Here is a 22,923-nt window from a genome sequence, read left to right as displayed (position 1 = left end):
TGCTTTGCTTTATCTTGGCCAGGTCGCAGTTGTAAATGAGAACTTGTTCTCAACTGGCTTACCTGGTTAAATAAAGGTGAAATAAAATTAAACTTTTTTTTTTAAATTATACCAAAAAAATTATACGAAGTAGTTCTAAAGTCCCCTACGGAAAAATGAATGGCGGAAAAACGATTAGAATCATTTCCGGATTTTACCGCTAGGTTTTGTATACTGTGGTACTCAATTGACTACATCAAACCAGCCTGTCTGTCAGCGCCCCCAGGTGGTGCTCCTACCAAACTGCAGAGCTCTCAGAGCAGCCGCTTTGCGATCTTTTTACGACAGTCGACCGAGTCCTCAAGGTTGCCAATTTAACGATGGGTTTCTTTTTAGAATTATTATAGTATCTTACTGCGACTACCTGACAAACACTGGTAGAGGCGGGCCTTATGATGTTATCTAAATAACTTGTTAAAAAACGTGGCTATATTGATCGCAATGTCATACTGATTAAGTAATTATGACACAGCTCAAAAAACAGAGTGCACATGAAATGACTTGAGAGAGTTGGTGCTACATCAGCTGAAATTACATTTTGACCCAACCTGGCAACCTAGTTTAAGACGGGGGAAGGAGAGCCGTAAAGCGTTGTGTTGTGTTGTGATCAGAGAGGTCATTGGAAAGTGAGCAGATAGCTGCCTGGGCTGGTTCGGGTGACTGAAGGACACTTTATTGCTATCAGCCATTCCAGAACCGGAGTAGCTCCACCGGAAAATAAAAGGTATTTAGTGACTAAAACTAACCAAGGCGAAATGCTCCGTCTCGTCCTGCGGCTGAGGAGTTCTTCGGCGATTCCCCGGTGCCGCGGTGCACTTCCTGGGCCTGCCGTGAGCTCTCGTCCCTCTCCGGGACCTTGTCATCTGAGGCGTTACCACGGGTTTGTCCGGTCAAGGACTGTTTGTAATGGAGGTAGTTTGAACACCGTGGTGTTCGCCAGCAGAAAGGCCCTGCTGCAAGCCCCCATGTCCGCCAGCGGCACCCAGCGCTTCTACAACCTACCGCCGCACCAGAAGGTAACCTTAGTGAGGTAGCTAGCTAGCGTTAGCTTGTTAGCCAGCGAACTAGTTAACTTTGTACTTGTGTGGGCTATGACTAGAGGTCTTCTCGGATCCCAGAAATAAGATCCGAACCGAATTGGATACGTTAAATTCCTACATGACCCCCACAGGATCCTGTAAATTCTTTTTTTAAAATCAATATCCGATCCGAGGTGGACCAGATCCTACCCAAAACATGTCCGAGGTGAGAGAATGGGATCCAAATTGGGTCGGGTATGTATCCGACCCAAATGTATCCGGAAAAAATGCAGCATTATTGCCATGCAAGCCAGTGAAATTGTTATGAATTGTCTGTCAGTGAACTTTAACCCTTTCAGTTTTCCTTACATGTAAATTAAGCAGTGATTAGGATCGCCCAAGGAGACCCAAATAACATTTTTTTATTGAACACTCTTGCCAATAGTTATACAATGTTACATATGTTACATATATGTAACATAGGTCAGAAAGGGTGCAAACAGCACAGTTTCAACCAGTGACGGTCAGTGCCGTTTAAGATGAGGGAGGACACTTTTTTTATTTATTCATGAGCATGGCCTTATTTCTATTACAGCATATTGGATGACTGTCATTCGTATTCCACCCAGTTCAATGTAACAGCGATAGGTTTAGGCTACTATATGATACTCTAATTTTCCCAATACCCTTCATGAGGTTGCTACAACCTAGACTATGAATGAAACATTTGAGGTGACAGACACATGGACAGACAATGACACATTCAATACCGCCTTGCACACTCTTGCCTGCATCTAGCTGGTCTAGGGTGAATTCATTAGTCCAACAGTTGCAAACGAGAGTTTCTATTGGACAAATTCAGGTATATTTATCCCCGTTTCGTTCCATTTGCTTAAGATTATTATTTTCAACAGAATCGGCGGAATGAATACACCCCTGATCACGTGTAAACACTTTCATAGCAGCCACGTTGTATTCCTTATTCCTTCTTGCATCTATGCACTCTCCTCCTCTCACCTTTTCCCTTCACTTGTGGACTTCAATGAACAACACATCAGCTGTATGTGACCAGGCGAAAAAAACATTCCAAGCCAAACCATATCATAACCGCTACACACAGCCTACATCGCTGTCCCCATATTAGCTAAAGTAACGTCATAGTCAACATAGCTAATAGAACTAACTTGTTAGTAAACCCACTACAATCATGCAGTAACATTACAGTGTACAGTCAGTAAGCAGTTACACCGGCGGGCCCCGGTGGCAATAAATTAGTAAAACCAAAAGCTTCCCTTGCCTTTGAAGAGTTCCAGTGTTGTGTTGGATAGTCATAGCCAGCTAGCTAAAATAGCATCCCTCTGTTTGTACAGGGTGTTTGAGTAGGCTAAACTAGCTAGCTGCTCCTTCATTTTGGAAGAAATTAATTTGTTCAACTATTGCCTCATTTTGACTTGTTTTAAGGACATTACATCAACGTTGGATCAGCCTGTAGTGTGGTTTTCCACTTTAATTTTGAGGGTGACTCCAAATCCAGACCTCCATGGGTTGATACATTTGATTTCCATTGATAATTTTTGTGTGATTTTGTTGTCAGCACATTAAACTATGTAAAGAACAAAGTATTTAATAAGATTATTTCATTCATTCAGATCTAGGATGTGTTGTTTTAGTGTTCCCTTTATTTTTTTGAGCAGTGTATTAAAACATCCCACCAGAGTATACTCACTCCATGCAAATAATAACACACTAACAATACTTTGGAGAAAATGGTCGTTGTTCAACCTGTCTGAAAATGCATTGCATATCATGCCAACACTAGTTGCAGTAACTCCTGACTCTCATTCATGTCAATAGATATATTACAGTTAAGATGGGCAGTTTACCCCCCCAAAAAATTAAAATCCCACTGGCTATAAGGTGAATGCACCAATGTGTAAGTCGCTCTGGATAAGAGCGTCTGCTAAATAATGTAAATGTACTAAAGAGATCCAGACTCTGAATGTAATTTTTTGAGTGGCTATACTTCGCCAACAATTCATTCTTTTTGTCTCTGGACATCTAATGAGCATTTTGCATTCATTGAATTTTAGAAACTCACCTTTTTGACAACGTACGAGACTGTTTCCTGTTTCCTGTTTCGGAGGAGCAGAGCTGCCATGTTGACAAGCTGCAGAGTTGAGCCATTTAGTGACGATTTCCAATTTGGTAATTAGGATGGTCTCAAGGGTTTATTAGGATCTTATCTAGAAGAGTTGAGTTGTGATGATTTAGACCCTTTGATCAATATGGGGGTTGTCTATAGCACTATGGGGGTTGTCTATAGCACTATGGGGGTTGTCTATAGCACTATGGGGGTTGTCTATAGCACTATGGGGGTTGTCTATAGCACTATGGGGGTTGTCTATAGCACTATGGGGGTTGTCTATAGCATGGTTTCTAGTGCCCATGTGGCATGTTGATTCTCTTTTCTTCATATGAATTTGGCTCTAGCGTTTGAACAGTTTAAGAAACAAAATATTATGACCCCATTCCTGAAAGCTACGACTCTCAGGAACACAGACGTGCTTTCTGTTTCCCTCTCAATAAATCAATCAATACATCCGCAGCCTTTCAACATTAGGCTAAAATGTTTTCTGAAGTTAAGCCTATGGCTACCAGTCGACCGCACACACACACACACAACAAGCCTTTTGGAAGAAATATGTTGGACTATTTCCAACGAACAAGCTAGCTAGCTATCAAAAAGTTTCAGCGTGTTTAGCTAACGTTAGCTAGCTAAGCTTTTCATAGCTAGCAACATGGAGTCAGGACATTACCAAACTGTTGCTGAGATGATAGAAGTTGAGACTTCCAAGGACAAAAGAGGCGTTGGTGAAACTCATTCATATGCTTGTGGCTTATAAAACGGGGGTGAATGTGATTCATACCCGAATACCCCAAGCAAGGAGCAACTACCTTATTCTCTTGGAGTGGCCATCCTTCTACTAAAACCATTCTGTCTTGAAAACAAACCTTTTGCTTTATTTATATTTTTATTTATTATGGATCCCCATTAGTTCCTGCCAAGGCAGCAGCTACTCTTCCTGGGGTTTATTATGGATCCCCATTAGTTCCTGCCAAGGCAGCAGCTACTCTTCCTGGGGTTTATTATGGATCCCCATTAGTTCCTGCCAAGGCAGCAGCTACTCTTCCTGGGGTTTATTATGGATCCCCATTAGTTCCTACCAAGGCAGCAGCTACTCTTCCTGGGGTTTATTATGGATCCCCATTAGTTCCTGCCAAGGCAGCAGCTACTCTTCCTGGGGTTTATTATGGATCCCCATTAGTTCCTGCCAAGGCAGCAGCTACTCTTCCTGGGGTTTATTATGGATCCCCATTAGTTCCTGCCAAGGCAGCAGCTACTCTTCCTGGGGTTTATTATGGATCCCCATTAGTTCCTGCCAAGGCAGCAGCTACTCTTCCTGGGGTTTATTATGGATCCCCATTAGTTCCTGTCAAGGCAGCAGCTACTCTTCCTGGGGTTTATGATGGATCCCCATTAGTTCCTGCCAAGGCAGCAGCTACTCTTCCTGGGGTCCAGCAAAATTAAGACAGTTCATACAATTTTTAAAACATTGCAATACATTCACAGATTTCACAACACACTGTGTTCCCTCAGGCCCCTACTCCACTACCACATATCTACAGTACAAAATCCATGTGTACGTGTGTGTATAGTGCGTATGTTATCGTGTGTGTGTGTGCATGTGTCTATGTTTGTGTTGCTTCACAGTCCCCCCTGTTCCATAAGGTGTATTTTTTATCTGTTTTTTAAATCTGATTCTACTTCTTGCATCAGTTACCTGATGTGGAATAGAGTTCCATGTAGTCATGGCTCTATGTAGTACTGTGCGCCTCCCATAGTCTGTTCTGGACTTGGGGACTGTGAAGAGACCTCTGGTGGCATGTCTTGTGGGGTATGCATGGGTGTCTGAATAGTTCAAACAGACAACTCTGTGCATTCTACATGTCAACACCTCTCACAAATACAAGTAGTGATTAATAACAGTGTGGTAGTAATGAACGGCAGCCAGATAACAGTGTGGTAGTAGAAGAAACAGTAAAACCGCGCTAGGCTAGCAACTTAGATCATTCCTTTGATAATGCAGTAGTAGTTATACATGGTAAAGAATATATAGAAAAGCTATACATGTAAATGGAGGAGTTGTCGCCCTGTACGTCCAGAGTCATATTCCTGTTAGGCTGAGAGAGGATGTTGCCATGTCCTGTACGTCCAGAGTCATATTCCTGTTAGGCTGAGAGAGGATGTTGCCATGTCCTGTATGTCCAGAGTCATATTCCTGTTAGGCTGAGAGAGGATGTTGCCATGTCCTGTATGTCCAGAGTCATATTCCTGTTAGGCTGAGAGAGGATCTCATGTCAGATGATGTTGAAGTAATATGGCTACTGGTTCATCTGCCTCGCCTAAAGCCTATTCTCGTAGGAAGTTCGTATAGACCACCAAGTGCTAAAAGTCCGTATTTGGACTATACAGTGCATTCGGAAAGTATTCAGTCCCCTTGACTTTTCCACATTTTGTTACGTTACAGCCTTATTCTAAAATTGATGAGGGAAAAATACAATTTAATCAATCTACACACAATACCCCAAAATGACAATGCGAAAACATAAATACCTTATTTACATAAGTATTCAGACCCTTTGCCATGAGACTCAAAATTGAGCTCAGGTGCATCCTGTTTCCATTGATCATCCTTGAGATGTTTCTACAACTTGATTGGAGTCCACTTGTGGTAAATTCAATTAATTGGACATGATTTGGAAAGGCACACACCTGTCTATATAAGGTCCCACAGTTGACAGTGCATGTCAGAGCAAAAACCAAGCAATGAGGTCGAAGGAATTGTCTGTAGAGCTCCGAGACAGGATTGTGTCGAGGCACAGATCTGGGAGAACCTTCCAGAAGGACAACCATCTCTGCAGCACTCCACCAATCAGGCCTTTATGGTAGTGGCCAGACAGAAGCCACTCCTCAGTAAAAGGCACATGACAGCCCGCTTGGAGTTTGCCAAAAGGCACCTAAAGACTCTCAGACCATGAGAAAAAATATTCTCTGGTCTGATGAAACCAAGATTGAACTCTTTGGCCTGAATGCCAAGTGTCATGTCTGGAGGAAACCTGGCACCATCCCTACGGTGAAGCATGGTGGGGGCAGCATCATGCTGTGGGGACGTTTTTCAGCGGCAGGGACTGGGAGACTAGTTAGCATCGAGGCAAAGATGAATGGAGCAAAGTACAGAGAGATCCTTGATGAAAACCTGCTCCAGAGCGCTCAGGACCTCAGACTGGGGCGAAGGTTCACCTTCCAACAGGACAACGACCCTAAGCACACAGCCAAGACAACGCAGGAATGGCTTCGGGACAAGTCTCAATGTCCTTGAGTGGCCCAGCCAGAGCCTGGACTTGAACCCGATCTAACATCTCTGGAGAGACCTGAAAATAGCTGTGCAGCGACGCTCCCCATCCAACCTGACAGATCTTGAGAGGATCTGCAGAGATGAATGGGAGAAACTCCCCAAATACAGGTGTGCCAAGCTTGTAGCGTCATACCCAAGAAGACTCGAGGCTGTAATCGCTGCCAAAGGTGCTTCAACAAAGTACAGAGTAAAGGGTCTGAATACTTATGTAAGTGTGATATTTCTGTTTTTTTAAATAAGTTTGCAAAAATGTCTAAACACCTGTTTTTGCTTTGTCATTATGGGGTATTGTATGTTGATTGATGAGGGGAAAAAACTATTGAATCCATTTTAGAATACGGCTGTAACGAAATGTGGAAAAAGTTAATGGGTCTGAATACTTTCCGAATGCACTGTACATACGTATACACACATGACTGTAAGTCGCTTTGGATAAAAGCGTCTGCTAAATGGCATATTATTATTATTATATATTATATACTGAATCAGTAACAAGGTAAAGGAAGTTTTATTTAAAATGTTACATAGAATTTATCCTGTGAAACATGTTTTGGAAAGATTCAAGCTGTATATTGATGTCACGAACATTGAGAGATTGGTCGGACCAAGGTGCAGCGTGAAAAGCGTACATGTTTATTCACTCAATAAACATAAAACAAAACAAGAAAACAACGTAATGTGAAGTCCAAAGGGCTATACACACACCAGACTAACAGGAACAAGATCCCACAATACACAGTAGGCAATGGGCTACCTAAGGATGATCCCCAATCAGAGACAACGAGCGACAGCTGCCTCTGATTGGGAACCACCCCGGCCAAACCTAGACACACAACCTAGCACTGCAACGTAGAAATAGACATACTAGAACCTAAACAGATCTCCACACCCTGACTCACCAAACAAGAGTTCTATAGGTCAGGGCATGACAACTGATTATAATTGTGATTATTGGAGAAGGAGACAGTTTTTCATTTGTTTTTACCTGTGTTTATAGTAAAAATAAAATAAAAAAATCATTGACATACAGAACTTTGTTACAAAGAAAACTGGACATCTTGTACAATTTAATGCTTTTGAGAATTATTTATTTCAGAAATTCTGATATTGATAAGGATGTAGTATATTTAATAGGTAATAATAGGAACATTTCATATTCACAAATGGTCTTATTGAAAACATAAACATTTTTCTCTTTATAAATGAATTGAAACAATAACATGAACTAAAATGAAAAACCTGTAGTATTATTAAAGAATATGATTTGTTTGTGTAGGATTCCTGGCGGTTTGTATGTATGCCTTTTAATATATGACTGTTCCTCTTTTGTTTGTTGACGTTTGTTAATAAAAAATAATAATTTGCTAGCTAATAGTCTAGTTTTGATTGTAGCTAATATGGTCAATCAGGAGCAAGTGATGTCAGTGGAGTTGGCTTGTTAGCTAGTTGGCTAAACTAGCTAGCTAGCTGTGGGAAGGAATAGGGTAGCTAGCTAGCTGTCATTCACCACCTATCTGGAGTAGCAGTCAGTGACAAAGTGCCTGGTAGCAGTGGTTGCTAGCTAGCTGTGTCCCTGGTAGCAGCGGTAGTTAACCAGCTAGCTAGCTGTGTCCCTGGGAGCAGCGGTAGCTAACCAGCTAGCTAGCTGTGTCCCTGGGAGCAGCGGTAGCTAACCAGCTAGCTAGCTGTGTCCCTGGGAGCAGCGGTAGCTAACCAGCTAGCTAGCTGTGTCCCTGGGAGCAGCGGTAGTTAACCAGCTAGCTAGCTGTGTCCCTGGGAGCAGCGGTAGTTAACCAGCTAGCTAGCTGTGTCCCTGGGAGCAGCGGTACCTAACCAGCTAGCTAGCTGTGTCCCTGGTAGCAGCGGTAGCTAACCAGCTAGCTAGCTGTGTCCCTGGGAGCAGCGGTAGTTAACCAGCTAGCTAGCTGTGTCCCTGGTAGCAGCGGTAGCTAACCAGCTAGCTAGCTGTGTCCCTGGTAGCAGCGGTAGCTAACCAGCTAGCTAGCTGTGTCCCTGGTAGCAGCGGTAGCTAACCAGCTAGCTAGCTGTGTCCCTGGTAGCAGCGATAGCTAACCAGCTAGCTAGCTGTGTCCCTGGGAGCAGCGGTAGTTAACCAGCTAGCTAGCTGTGTCCCTGGGAGCAGCGGTAGCTAACTAGCTAGCTAGCTGTGTCCCTGGTAGCAGCGGTAGCTAACCAGCTAGCTAGCTGTGTCCCTGGTAGCAGCGGTAGCTAACCAGCTAGCTAGCTGTGTCCCTGGGAGCAGCGGTAGTTAACCAGCTAGCTAGCTGTGTCCCTGGGAGCAGCGGTAGCTAACCAGCTAGCTAGCTGTGTCCCTGGGAGCAGCGGTAGCTAACCAGCTAGCTAGCTGTGTCCCTGGGAGCAGCGGTAGCTAACCAGCTAGCTAGCTGTGTCCCTGAGAGCAGCGGTAGCTAACCAGCTAGCTAGCTGTGTCCCTGGGAGCAGCGGTAGCTAACCAGCTAGCTAGCTGTGTCCCTGGGAGCAGCGGTAGCTAACCAGCTAGCTAGCTGTGTCCCTGGGAGCAGCGGTAGCTAACCAGCTAGCTAGCTGTGTCCCTGGTAGTTAACCAGCTAGCTAGCTGTGTCCCTGGTAGTTAACCAGCTAGCTAGCTGTGTCCCTGGTAGCAGCGGTAGTTAACCAGCTAGCTAGCTGTGTCCCTGGGAGCAGCGGTAGCTAACCAGCTAGCTAGCTGTGTCCCTGGAAGCAGCGGTAGTTAACCAGCTAGCTAGCTGTGTCCCTGGGAGCAGCGGTAGCTAACCAGCTAGCTAGCTGTGTCCCTGGTAGTTAACCAGCTAGCTAGCTGTGTCCCTGGGAGCAGCGGTAGCTAACCAGCTAGCTAGCTGTGTCCCTGTGAGCAGCGGTAGTTAACCAGCTAGCTAGCTGTGTCCCTGGTAGTTAACCAGCTAGCTAGCTGTGTCCCTGGAACCATTGCTCTAACGTGTGTGTGAGAGGTGGAGCTTCCTGCTCTGTCCCCCACTATGCAGACAGGAACCATCATTCTAACGTGTCTGTGTGTGTGTGTGTGTGTGTGTGTGTGTGTGTGTGTGTTAGGTGGAGCTGCCTGCTCTGTCCCCCACTATGCAGACAGGAACCATCGCTCGCTGGGAGAAGAAGGAGGGAGACAAGATCAACGAGGGAGACCTGATCGCTGAGGTGACTACACACACACACACACAATGAGGGACACACACACACACACAATGAGGGACACACACACACACACACACACACAGAGGGAGACCTGATCGCTGAGGTGACTACACACATACCAGGGTTTGCGTTAGGAATGGCTGAAATAGCCGAATCCACTATTTTGCTTCAACTTTGTGGCAACAGTTTGGGGAAGGCCCTTTCCTGTTTCAGCATGACAATGCCCCCGTGCACAAAGCGAGGTCCATACAGAAATGGTTTGTCGAGATCGGTGTGGAAGAACTTGACTGGTCTGCACAGAACCCTGACCTCAACCCCATCGAACACCTTTGGGATGAATTGGAACGCCGACTGCGAGCCAGGCCTAATCGCCCAACATCAGTGCCCGACCTCACTAATGCTCTTGTGGCTGAATGGAAGCAAGTCCCTGCAGCAATGTTCCAACATCTAGTGGAAAGCCTTCCCAGAAGAGTGGAGGCTGTTATAGCAGCAAAGGGGGACCAACTCCATATTAATGACCATGATTTTGGAATGAGCCGGTGTCCACATACCATAAATAACACACAGAAACACACACAGGGAGATGATAACCGTTATTAAACACACACAGAGAGACGTGATCGCTGAGCTTCTGATACTAACCCTTACTTCCTGATTCAGATACTAGAACTGCTTTAGTTCCTACCACGGTGTCTAACCCTGACCCTACCACGGTGTATAACCCTGACCCTACCACGGTGTATAACCCTGACCCTACCACGGTGTATAACCCTGACCCTACCACGGTGTATAACCCTGACCCTACCATGGTGTATAACCCCTACCACGGTGTATAACCCTGACCCTACCACGGTGTATAACCCTGACCCTACCACGGTGTATAACCCTGACCCTACCACGGTGTATAACCCTGACCCTACCACGGTGTATAACCCTGACCCTACCATGGTGTATAACCCCTACCACGGTGTATAACCCTGACCCTACCACGGTGTCTAACCCTGACCCTACCACGGTGTCTAACCCTGACCCTACCACGGTGTCTAACCCTGACCCTACCACGGTGTCTAACCCTGACCCTACCACGGTGTCTAACCCTGACCCTACCACGGTGTCTAACCCTGACCCTACCACGGTGTCTAACCTGACCCTACCACGGTGTCTAACCCCTGACCCTACCACGGTGTCTAACCCTGACCCTACCACGGTGTATAACCCTGACCCTACCACGGTGTCTAACCCTGACCCTACCACGGTGTATAACCCTGATCCTACCACGGTGTATAAAGATGCACTATCCTTTGCAAAGCATTTTGTGACGGTTGTTGGCAAAACTCCACCTTAAGATCACAACGTGGTTTGACAGTTTAAAAAAATAATTTCAGGAAATTCTCAGATGTTTCAACTTAATCATAATTATAGTGAGTTTGTTCAGTAAATATAGATAAATGGATCCTTTGAATGTTACTTTGATGATGGTTTCTATTTCAGTTTAGTGAGTGAGGTGTGAAGGAGGATGGTCGGATTCATTCAAACGGTTTCCCCTCCTCTTTTCTTCCCCTCTTTATCTTGAGTTTGTGTTCCTCTGTTTCATATGTAGTGAACACAGACCTGGCTAACTGTATGTATGTTAGGTGGAGACTGACAAGGCCACCGTAGGGTTTGAACTGTTGGAGGACTGTTACCTGGCTAACTGTATGTATGTTAGGTGGAGACTGACAAGGCCACCGTAGGGTTTGAACTGTTGGAGGACTGTTACCTGGCTAACTGTATGTATGTTAGGTGGAGACTGACAAGGCCACCGTAGGGTTTGAGCTGTTGGAGGACTGTTACCTGGCTAAGATCCTGGTAGCTGAAGGAACTGGAGTTTCCGTGGGCTCAGTCATCTGCATCACTGTCGACAGGTACGTGTGTGTTTGAGTATATTTTACCCTGTGTGTGTGTGTTTGAGTATATTTTACCCTGTGTGTGTGTGTGTGTGTGAGTATATTTTACCCTGTGTGTGTGTGTTTGAGTATATTTTACCCTGTGTGTGTGTTTGAGTATATTTTACCCTGTGTGTGTGTTTGAGTATATTTTACCCTGTGTGTGTGTTTGAGTATATTTTACCCTGTGTGTGTGTTTGAGTATATTTTACCCTGTGTGTGTGTTTGAGTATATTTTACCCTGTGTGTGTGTTTGAGTATATTTTACCCTGTGTGTGTGTGTTTGAGTATATTTTACCCTGTGTGTGTGTGTTTGAGTATATTTTACCCTGTGTGTGTGTGTTTGAGTATATTTTACCCTGTGTGTGTGTGTTTGAGTATATTTTACCCTGTGTGTGTGTTTGAGTATATTTTACCCTGTGTGTGTTTTGTGCTTGTGTGTTCTAACCTGTGTATGTGTGTCATCAGCGCTGATCTGATCCCAGCCTTTAAGGACCTGACGTTGGACAAGCTGGCTGCTTCCTCTTCCCCTTCTGCAGCTGCCACGCCCCCTCCTCTTCCTCCCACTGTCACCCCCGGCAGCTCCCTGCCCACCCACATGAAGGTAGGACACATATTCACCTGGCAGCTCCCTGCCAACACACATACACCTGGCAGCTCCTGCCCACACACATGAAGGTAGGACACACATACACCTGGCAGCTCCCTGCCCACACACATGAAGGTAGGACACACATACACCTGGCAGCTCCCTACCCCCACACATACACCTGGCAGCTCCCTACACATACACCTGGCAGCTCCCTACCCACACACATACACCTGGCAGCTCCCTGCCCACACACATGAAGGTAGGACACACATACACCTGGCAGCTCCCTACCCACACACATACACCTGGCAGCTCCCTGCCCACACACATACACCTGGCAGCTCCCTACCCACACATACACCTGGCAGCTCCCTACACATACACCTGGCAGCTCCCTACCCACACACATACACCTGGCAGCTCCCTACCCACACACATACACCTGGCGGCTCCCTACCACACACACACTGCACCTGGCAGCTCCTACCCACACACTACACCTGGCAGCTCCTACCCACACACATACACCTGGCAGCTCCCTACCCACACACATACACCTGGCAGCTCCCTACCCACACACATACACCTGGCAGCTCCCTACCCACACACATACACCTGGCACCTCCCTACCCACACACATATACCTGGCAGCTCCCTACACATACACCTGGCAGCTCCCTACCCACACACATACACCTGGCAGCTCCCTGCCCACACACACACATACACCTGGCAGCTCCTGCCCCACACACATACACACACCTGGCAGCTCCCTGCCAACACACATACATACACCTGGCAGCTCCCTGCCCACACTCATACATACACCTGGCAGCTCCTGCCCACACAGCATACACCTGGCAGCTCCCTACCCACACATACACCTGTCAGCTCCCTACCCACACACATACACCTGGCAGCTCCTACCCACACACTACACCTGGCACCTCCCTACCCCACACATATACTTGCTCCTACACATACACCTGGCAGCTCCCTACCCACACACATACACCTGGCAGCTCCCTGCCCACACACATACATACACCTGGCAGCTCCCTGCCAACACACATACATACACCTGGCAGCTCCTGCCCACACACATACATACACCTGGCGGCTCCCTGCCCACACATACACCGGCCTCCTGCCAACACAATACACCTGGCAGCTCCCTGCCAACAGCACATACACCTGGCAGCTCCCTACCCACACATGAAGGTAGGACACATATTCACCTGGCAGCCTCCCTACCCACACATATACACCTGGCAGCTCCTGCCCACACATACACCTGGCAGCTCCTGCCAACACACATACACCTGGCAGCTCCTGCCAACACACATACACCTGGCAGCTCCCTGCCAGCACACAATATTCACCTGTCAGCTCCTGCCAACACACATATTCACCTGGCAGCTCCCTGCCAACACACACATACACCTGGAAGCTCCTGCCCACACACATACACCTGGCAGCTCCCTGCCAACACACATATTCACCTGGCAGCTCCCTGCCAACACACATACACCTGGCAGCTCCCTGCCAACACACATATTCACCTGGCAGCTCCCTACCCACACACATACACACACCTGGCAGCTCCCTACCCACACACATACACCTGGCAGCTCCCTACCCACACACATACACCTGGCAGCTCCCTGCCCACACACATACATACACCTGGCAGCTCCCTGCCAACACACATACATACACCTGGCAGCTCCCTGCCCACACACATACACCTGGCAGCTCCCTGCCCACACACATACACCTGGCAGCTCCCTGCCAACACACACACACACACACTATACATTTTCCTGGACTAAACACTTTCAATTAAAATTCGTTGAAGTCCCCGACCAGTCCAATTATTGTTATCAGAAACCATCCAAACATGTCCGTGGGTGTTAGGTGTGTCTCCCAGCGCTGTCTCCTACTAAACCATCCAAACATGTCCGTGGGTGTTAGGTGTGTCTCCCAGCGCTGTCTCCTACTAAACCATCCAAACATGTCCTTGGTGTTAGGTGTGTCTGCCAGCGCTGTCTCCTACTAAACCATCCAAACATGTCCGTGAGTGTTAGGTGTGTCTGCCAGCTGTCTCCTACTAAACCATCCAAACATGTCCGTGGGTGTTAGGTGTGTCTCCCAGCGCTGTCTCCTACTAAACCATCCAAACATGTCCGTGGGTGTTAGGTGTGTCTGCCAGCGCTGTCTCCTACTAAACCATCCAAACATGTCCTTGGGTGTTAGGTGTGTCTGCCAGCGCTGTCTCCTACTAAACCATCCAAACATGTCCGTGGGTGTTAGGTGTGTCTGCCAGCGCTGTCTCCTACTAAACCATCCAAACATGTCCGTGGGTGTTAGGTGTGTCTGCCAGCGCTGTCTCCTACTAAACCATCCAAACATGTCCGTGGGTGTTAGGTGTGTCTGCCAGCGCTGTCTCCTACTAAACCATCCAAACATGTCCTTGGGTGTTAGGTGTGTCTGCCAGCGCTGTCTCCTACTAAACCATCCAAACATGTCCGTGGGTGTTAGGTGTGTCTCCCAGCGCTGTCTCCTACTAAACCATCCAAACATGTCCGTGGGTGTTAGGTGTGTCTCCCAGCGCTGTCTCCTACTAAACTATCCAAACATGTCCGTGGGTGTTAGGTGTGTCTGCCAGCGCTGTCTCCTACTAAACCATCCAAACATGTCCGTGGGTGTTAGGTGGTGTCTCCCAGCGCTGTCTCCTACTAAACCATCCAAACATGTCCTTGGGTGTTAGGTGTGTCTGCCAGCGCTGTCTCCTATAAACCATCCAAACATGTCCGTGGGTGTTAGGTGTGTCTGCCAGCGCTGTCTCCTACTAAACCATCCAAACATGTCCGTGGGTGTTAGGTGTGTCTCCCAGCGCTGTCTCCTACTAAACCATCCAAACATGTCCGTGGGTGTTAGGTGTGTCTGCCAGCGCTGTCTCCTACTAAACCATCCAAACATGTCCTTGGGTGTTAGGTGTGTCTGCCAGCGCTGTCTCCTACTAAACCATCCAAACATGTCCGTGGGTGTTAGGGTGTGTCTGCCAGCGCTGTCTCCTACTAAACCATCCAAACATGTCCGTGGGTGTTAGGTGTGTCTCCCAGCGCTGTCTCCTACTAAACCATCCAAACATGTCCGTGGGTGTTAGGTGTGTCTGCCAGCGCTGTCTCCTACTAAACCATCCAAACATGTCCTTGGGTGTTAGGTGTGTCTGCCAGCGCTGTCTCCTACTAAACCATCCAAACATGTCCGTGGGTGTTAGGTGTGTCTCCCAGCCTGTCTCCTACTAAACCATCCAAACATGTCCGTGGGTGTTAGGTGTGTCTCCCAGCGCTGTCTCCTACTAAACCATCCAAACATGTCCGTGGGTGTTAGGTGTGTCTGCCAGCGCTGTCTCCTACTAAACCATCCAAACATGTCCGTGGGTGTTAGGTGTGTCTCCCAGCGCTGTCTCCTACTAAACCATCCAAACATGTCCTTGGGTGTTAGGTGTGTCTGCCAGCGCTGTCTCCTACTAAACCATCCAAACATGTCCGTGGGTGTTAGGTGTGTCTGCCAGCGCTGTCTCCTACTAAACCATCCAAACATGTCCGTGGGTGTTAGGTGTGTCTCCAGCGCTGTCTCCTACTAAACCATCCAAACATGTCCGTGGGTGTTAGGTGTGTCTGCCAGCGCTGTCTCCTACTAAACCATCCAAACATGTCCTTGGGTGTTAGGTGTGTCTGCCAGCGCTGTCTCCTACTAAACCATCCAAACATGTCCGTGGGTGTTAGGTGTGTCTCCAGCGCTGTCTCCTACTAAACCATCCAAACATGTCCGTGGGTGTTAGGTGTGTCTCCCAGCGCTGTCTCCTACTAAACCATCCAAACATGTCCGTGGGTGTTAGGTGTGTCTGCCAGCGCTGTCTCCTACTAAACCATCCAAACATGTCCGTGGGTGTTAGGTGTGTCTGCCAGCGCTGTCTCCTACTAAACCATCCAAACATGTCCGTTAGTGTTAGGTGTGTCTGCCAGCGCTGTCTCCTACTAAACCATCCAAACATGTCCTTGGGTGTTAGGTGTGTCTGCCAGCGCTGTCTCCTACTAAACCATCCAAACATGTCCGTGGGTGTTAGGTGTGTCTGCCAGCGCTGTCTCCTACTAAACCATCCAAACATGTCCGTGGGTGTTAGGTGTGTCTGCCAGCGCTGTCTCCTACTAAACCATCCAAACATGTCCGTGGGTGTTAGGTGTGTCTCCCAGCGCTGTCTCCTACTAAACCATCCAAACATGTCCTTGGGTGTTAGGTGTGTCTCCCAGCGCTGTCTCCTACTAAACCATCCAAACATGTCCGTGTGTGTTAGGTGTGTCTGCCAGCGCTGTCTCCTACTATGACGATGGGGACGGTGCAGCGCTGGGAGAAGAAGGTTGGAGAGAAACTCAGTGAAGGAGATCTACTGGCAGAGATAGAGACGGACAAGGCTACCATCGGTCAGTACACACACACCACACACACACACACACACACACACACACACACACACCACACACACACACACCACACCACACACCACACACACACACCACACACCACACACCACACACCACACACACACACACACCACACACACACACACACACACACACACACACACACACACACCACACACACACACACACACCACACACACACACACACCACACACACCACACACCACACACACACACACCACACACACACACACCACACACACACACACACCACACACACCACACACCACACACACACACACACACACCACACCACACACACCACACACACCACACACCACACACACCACACACACACCACACACACACACACACACCCACACACCACACACCACACCACACACACACACACCACACACACCACACACCACACACACACACCACACACACACACACACCACACACACACACACCACACACACACACACACACTGTATCAACACTCAGACACACACATCACACACAGTGTGATATCAATTGTAACTGTGTGTGTGTGTGTGTGTGTGTGTGTGTGGTGTGTGTGTGGTGTGTGTGTGGTGTGTGTGTGTGTGTGTGTGTAGGGTTTGAGGTGCAGGAAGAGGGTTACCTGGCTAAGATCATGGTGTCTGAGGGAACGCGTGACGTTCCACTGGGCGCTCCTCTCTGCATCATCGTGGAGAAGGAGAGTGACATCGCAGCCTTCAGCGACTACGTAGAGACCGCAGGAGCTGAAGTCTCCACCCCACATCCCGCTCCTCCCCCCGCCTCAGCACCGGTAACACACACACACAGCACTGGTAACACACACACACAGCACCGGTAACACACACACACAGCACCGGTAACACACACACACAGCACCGGTAACACACACACACAGCACCGGTAACACACACACACAGCACCGGTAAAACACACACAGCACCGGTAACACACACACAGCACCGGTAACACACACACACAGCACCGGTAACACACACACACAGCACCGGTAACACACACACAGCACCGGTAACACACACACACAGCACCGGTAACACACACACAGCACCGGTAACACACACACAGAACCGGTAACACACACACAGCACCGGTAACACACACACACAGCACCGGTAACACACACACACAGCACCGGTAACACAAACACACAGAACCGGTAACACAAACACACAGCACCGGTAACACACACACACACAGAACCGGTAACACACACAAGCAATCCGTAACACACACACACACAGAACCGTAACACACACACAGCACCGGTAACACACAGGCCTTTACGGGTTCCTGATTCTCTATTGTGTGTTTTCTTTAACCTTGATCTTAACTCTTTGGGTACATAATGTCTCCGCCAGCGTTTCCTATGACTGAAAACTGCTTCTGGACATCAGAACAGTGATCACTAACAATTTCTACATGGAGTCAGCAGTGGAAGAGAGTGAGAGGCAGGCGAGGCGGCATCCTGACGAGACTACGTTGGTGAACAGATAATCAACGGGACCATCAACTATCCTATCAACGGGACCTGAAGAACTGGAACATTCTATGTTTCTGGGAGTCGTGGCTGAACGAGGACGTGGATAACATACATCTCGTTAGTTTTTCCATCGTCTGGACCGGACGGCAGCTTTGGGTAAGATGAAGGGAGGAGGTGATGATGCCTGCTCGGAGCAGACGACCCTACATGCAGACCGCCAAAGTCCCTGTGCCCAAGAACACCACGTTAACCTGCCTAAATGACTACCGACCCGTAGCACTCACGTCTGTAGCCATGAAATGCTTTGAAAGGCTGGTCATGGCTCACATCAACACCATTATCCCAGTAACCCACTCCAATTTGCATACCGCCCCAACAGATCCACAGAAGACGCAATCTCAATGGCACGCCACACTGCCCTTTCCCACCTGGACAAGAGGAACACCTACGTGAGAATGCTGTTCATTGACTACAGCTCCAGCGTTCAACACCATAGTGCCCTCAAAGCTCATCACTAAGCTAAGGACCCTGGGACTAAACACCTCCCTCTGCAACTGGATCCTGGACTTCCTGGCGGGCCGCCCCCAGGTGGTGAGGGTAGGCAACAACACATCTGTGAAGAAGGCATGACAACGCCTCTTCCCCCTCAGGAGGCTGAAAAGATTTGTCATGGGCCCTCAGATCCTCAAAGCGTTCTACAAGCTGCACCATTGAGAGCATCCTGACTGGCTGCATCACCGCCTGGTATGGCAACTGGCATTCGGGCAGGCAGCGTTGGACTGCCAGATAGTGAGCGTGATTCATCACTCCAGAGAACATGTTTCCACTGCTCCAGAGTCCAATGGTGGCGAGCTTTACACCACTCCAGCCGACGCTTGGCATTGCACATGGTGATCTTAGGCTTGTGTGGTTGCCTGCCATGGAAACCCATTTCATGAAGCTCCCGACGAACAGTTATTGTGCTGACGTTGCTTCCAGAGGCAGTTTGTAACTCGGTAGTGAGTGTTGCAACCGAGGACAAACGGTTTTTAGCACTCGGCGGTCCCGTTCTGTGAGCTTGTGTGGCCGACCACTTCGTGGCTGAGCCGTTGTTGCTCCTAGACGTTTCCACTTCACAATAACAGCACTTACAGTTGACCTGGGCAGCTCTAGCAGGGCAGACATTTTATGAACTGACTTGTTGGAAATGTGGCTTCCTATGACGGTGCCACATTGAAAGTCACTGAACTCTTCAGTAAGGCCATTCTACTGCCAATGTTTGTCTATGGAGATTGCATGGCTGTGTGCTCGATTTTCTATACCTGTCAGCAACAGGTGTGGCTGAAATAGCCGAATCCACTAATTTGAAGGGGTGTCCACATACTTTTGTAAATCTAGTGTATTACCTTTTCCCCTGCACATCGACTCAGTACTGCTACCCCGTGTATATAACCAAGTTATTACCTCGTATTTGTATTTATTATGGATCCCCATCCATATTATGGATCCCCCATCCCAGCAAAATCCATGTGTACGTATGTGTATAGTGCGTATGTTATCGTGTGTCTATGTGTGTGTCTCTTCACAGTCCCAGCTGTTCCATAAGGTGTATTATTATCTGTTGTTTAAATCTGATTTTACTGCTTGCATCAGTTACCTGATGTGGAATAGAGTTCCATGTAGTCATGGCTCTATGTAGTACTGTGCACCTCCTATAGTCTGTTCTGGACTTGGGGACTGTGAAGAGACCTCTGGTGGCATGTCTTGTGGGGTATGCATGGGTGTCAGAGCTGTGTGCCAGTAGTTCAAACAGACAGCTCGGTACATTCAGCTTGTCAACACCTCTTACAAAAACAAGTAGTGATGAAGTCAATCTCTCCTCTACTTTGAGCCAGGAGAGATTGACATGCATATTATTAATGTTAGCTCTCTGTGTACATTTAAGGGCCAGCCGTGCTGCCCTGTTCTGAGCCATTTGCAATTTTCCCAAGTCCGTCTTTGTGGCATCTGATCACATGACTGAACAGTAGTCCAGGTGCGACAAAACTAGGGCCTGTAGGACCTGCCTTGTTGGTAGTACTGTTAAGAACGCAGAGCAGCGCTTTACATTTGATTTGATTAATGTTATAAACTTATTGTTCAATTTGTTGTTATCACATCAATTCAGGCAATTTATTGCAATATGGATGTTTGTCCATATCTCCCAGCTCTACTCCATATGGATGTTTGTCCATATCTCCCAGCTCTACTCCATATGGACGTTTGTCCATATCTCCCAGCTCTACTCTCATATGGACGTTGTCCATATCTCCCAGCTCTACTCCATATGGACGTTTGTCCACTATCTCCCAGCTCTACTCCATATGGACGTTTGTCCATATCTCCCAGCTCTACTCAATATGGATGTTTGTCCATATCTCCCAGCTCTACTCCATATGGACGTTTGTCCATATCTCCCAGCTCTACTCCATATGGACGTTTGTCCATATCTCCCAGCTCTACTCAATATGGATGTTTGTCCATATCTCCCAGCTCTACTCCATATGGACGTTTGTCCATATCTCCCAGCTCTACTCCATAAGGGACGTTTGTCCATATCTCCCAGCTCTACTCAATATGGATGTTTGTCCATATCTCCCAGCTCTACTCCATATGGATGTTTGTCCATATCTCCCAGCTCTACTCGATATGGATGTTTGTCCAAGCTCTCCCAGCTCTACTCATTGTGTATTTATTGTGTTATTATTTTCTCCGTATTGTTGGGAAGCGTTGTACAGATTAAGCATTTCACTGTTATTCTGTACCTGTTGTTTCTGAAGCATGTGACATTTTTTTAAATTGATTTGCACACACACACAATATTCTGATGTCTTGTATTATAACTTGTTAGATAAGCGTTGTTAGAGATCTTGTATTATAACTTGTTAGAGATCTTGTATTATAACTTATACTAGGCACAAGGTCTTTGTTTATAACTTGTTAGAGATCTTGTATTATAACTTTGTTAGCTAGCGTAATCTTGTTTTAATGAGATCTTGTATTATAACTTGTTAGAGATCTTGTATTATAACTTGTTAGCTAGCGTATTGTTAGAGATCTTGTATTATAACTTGTTAGTTTTAGATCTTGTATTATAACTTTGTTAGCTAGCGTTGTAGAGATCTTGGTAATGAAACATTTTCCAGATGGTTCTCTGACAGACTAGAGAATAACAGAACATACACAACACTGTGTGTCTTCTAGACTGTAGCCCCTCCTCCTGCACCAGTCGGCTCTTAGTCCAGCCCCCAGGTTGCCCCGGCAACCCCAAGGAAAGGGCGTGTCGCCAAGCCCGGGCTCGCCAAGAAGCTCGCTGCCGAGAAGGGCATTGACCTGGCCCAGGTCAACGGTGAGTACACACACACACACACACACACACACACACACACTTCCTCTCTCTGACGCATGTTCTGTTTGTGTGTGTGTACATTGCAGGCTCCGTTGATGGCAGAGTCACCAAGAAAGACATTGAGACCTTCGCCAAATCCCCAAGGCTGCTCCTACCGTAAGTCACCACACATCTCACTCACTCACTCACACTCTCACTCACCACACACACTCACTCACACTCTCACCACTCACACTCTCACTCCTTCCACCCTCACTCACCTCTCACTCACCACCACTCACACCTCTCACTCACTCACTCACACCTCTCACTCACACACTTTACTGCATTTATGTTTTTTAATGTGTTTTGTTTTTTCTACATACCATTGATTCAAATTTAGTATAAAAACATTTTCTGTTGACACATCTGATGCAATGTTCAGTCAAGAACTGGATTGGTTTTCTGATGCAATGTTCAGTCAAGACTGGATTGGTTTTCTGATGCAATGTTCAGTCAAGACTGGATTGGTTTTCTGATGCAATGTTCAGTCAAGACTGGATTGGTTTTCTGATGGTGTGTAGGCTCCTGTTGCTGCAGCTCCACCTTCCACGGCTGGCCCCGCCCCTACACCTGCCCCGGCTGTTGCCACGCCAACAGGCACCTTCACCGACGTCCCTATCAGCAACATCCGCAGGGTAACGCTCTCACACACACTAGTCCTGAGTGATTAACCGATGTCGGTTCAATTACTTGAATTCCATTTACATTTTTTGTGAGCCCAACGTGCCGTTTCTCTAGAGAGAAATCAAATAATTCACTAGAGAAATGAAGTCAAGAACTATGTGAGACGCTGGGCCGAAGGGCTGTAAGTTTTTCATTAAGCAGAAATTCAACCTAGTTCAGCGCAGAAACGTGTAATTAACTACAATGACCATAATCCATTGCGCCTGTTCCACTTGGACAGAGATGGATACACTTTTACGCCTGCTATGTTAGGTTAGATGCACACAGACCGCATGACGGAGGAATGTAGCCTACACAGCTATGGCAGAGGGATGGAGTTTGTGTCAGTATGCCTTATCTACTTTGAAGAACTAGTCAAATGATTTGGGCAGACAGCTCTGCAGCATACTTAGGCAGGCTAGCTAAACAGGAGGACTAAAGACAGGACAGTATGAGGAGAACAGAGATAACGTTAGATAGTTGTTTGACTGCTACTGCCTGAGCAGAGCTGAAATGATGACTTTAAGGAATTAACTATAATAAAGTAATCAAATAAAGATTACGTAATATAGCACAACTGAAATATTGGCTTTGGAACTTTCATTCAAATGCACAAAAA

The 22,923-nt window shown here is 47.3% G+C and overlaps 1 pseudogene; it reads left to right on the top strand.

Moving 5' to 3' along the window:
- Nucleotides 1-334: 334 nt before the first annotated feature.
- Nucleotides 335-22,923, top strand: part of LOC123484464 — a 24,437-nt pseudogene continuing 1,848 nt past the window's right edge.

This window comes from Coregonus clupeaformis, unplaced genomic scaffold, assembly GCF_020615455.1.
Source record: "Coregonus clupeaformis isolate EN_2021a unplaced genomic scaffold, ASM2061545v1 scaf0324, whole genome shotgun sequence".
Lineage (NCBI taxonomy): Eukaryota > Metazoa > Chordata > Actinopteri > Salmoniformes > Salmonidae > Coregonus > Coregonus clupeaformis.
This window is presented reverse-complemented; position numbering and strand designations above follow the sequence as displayed.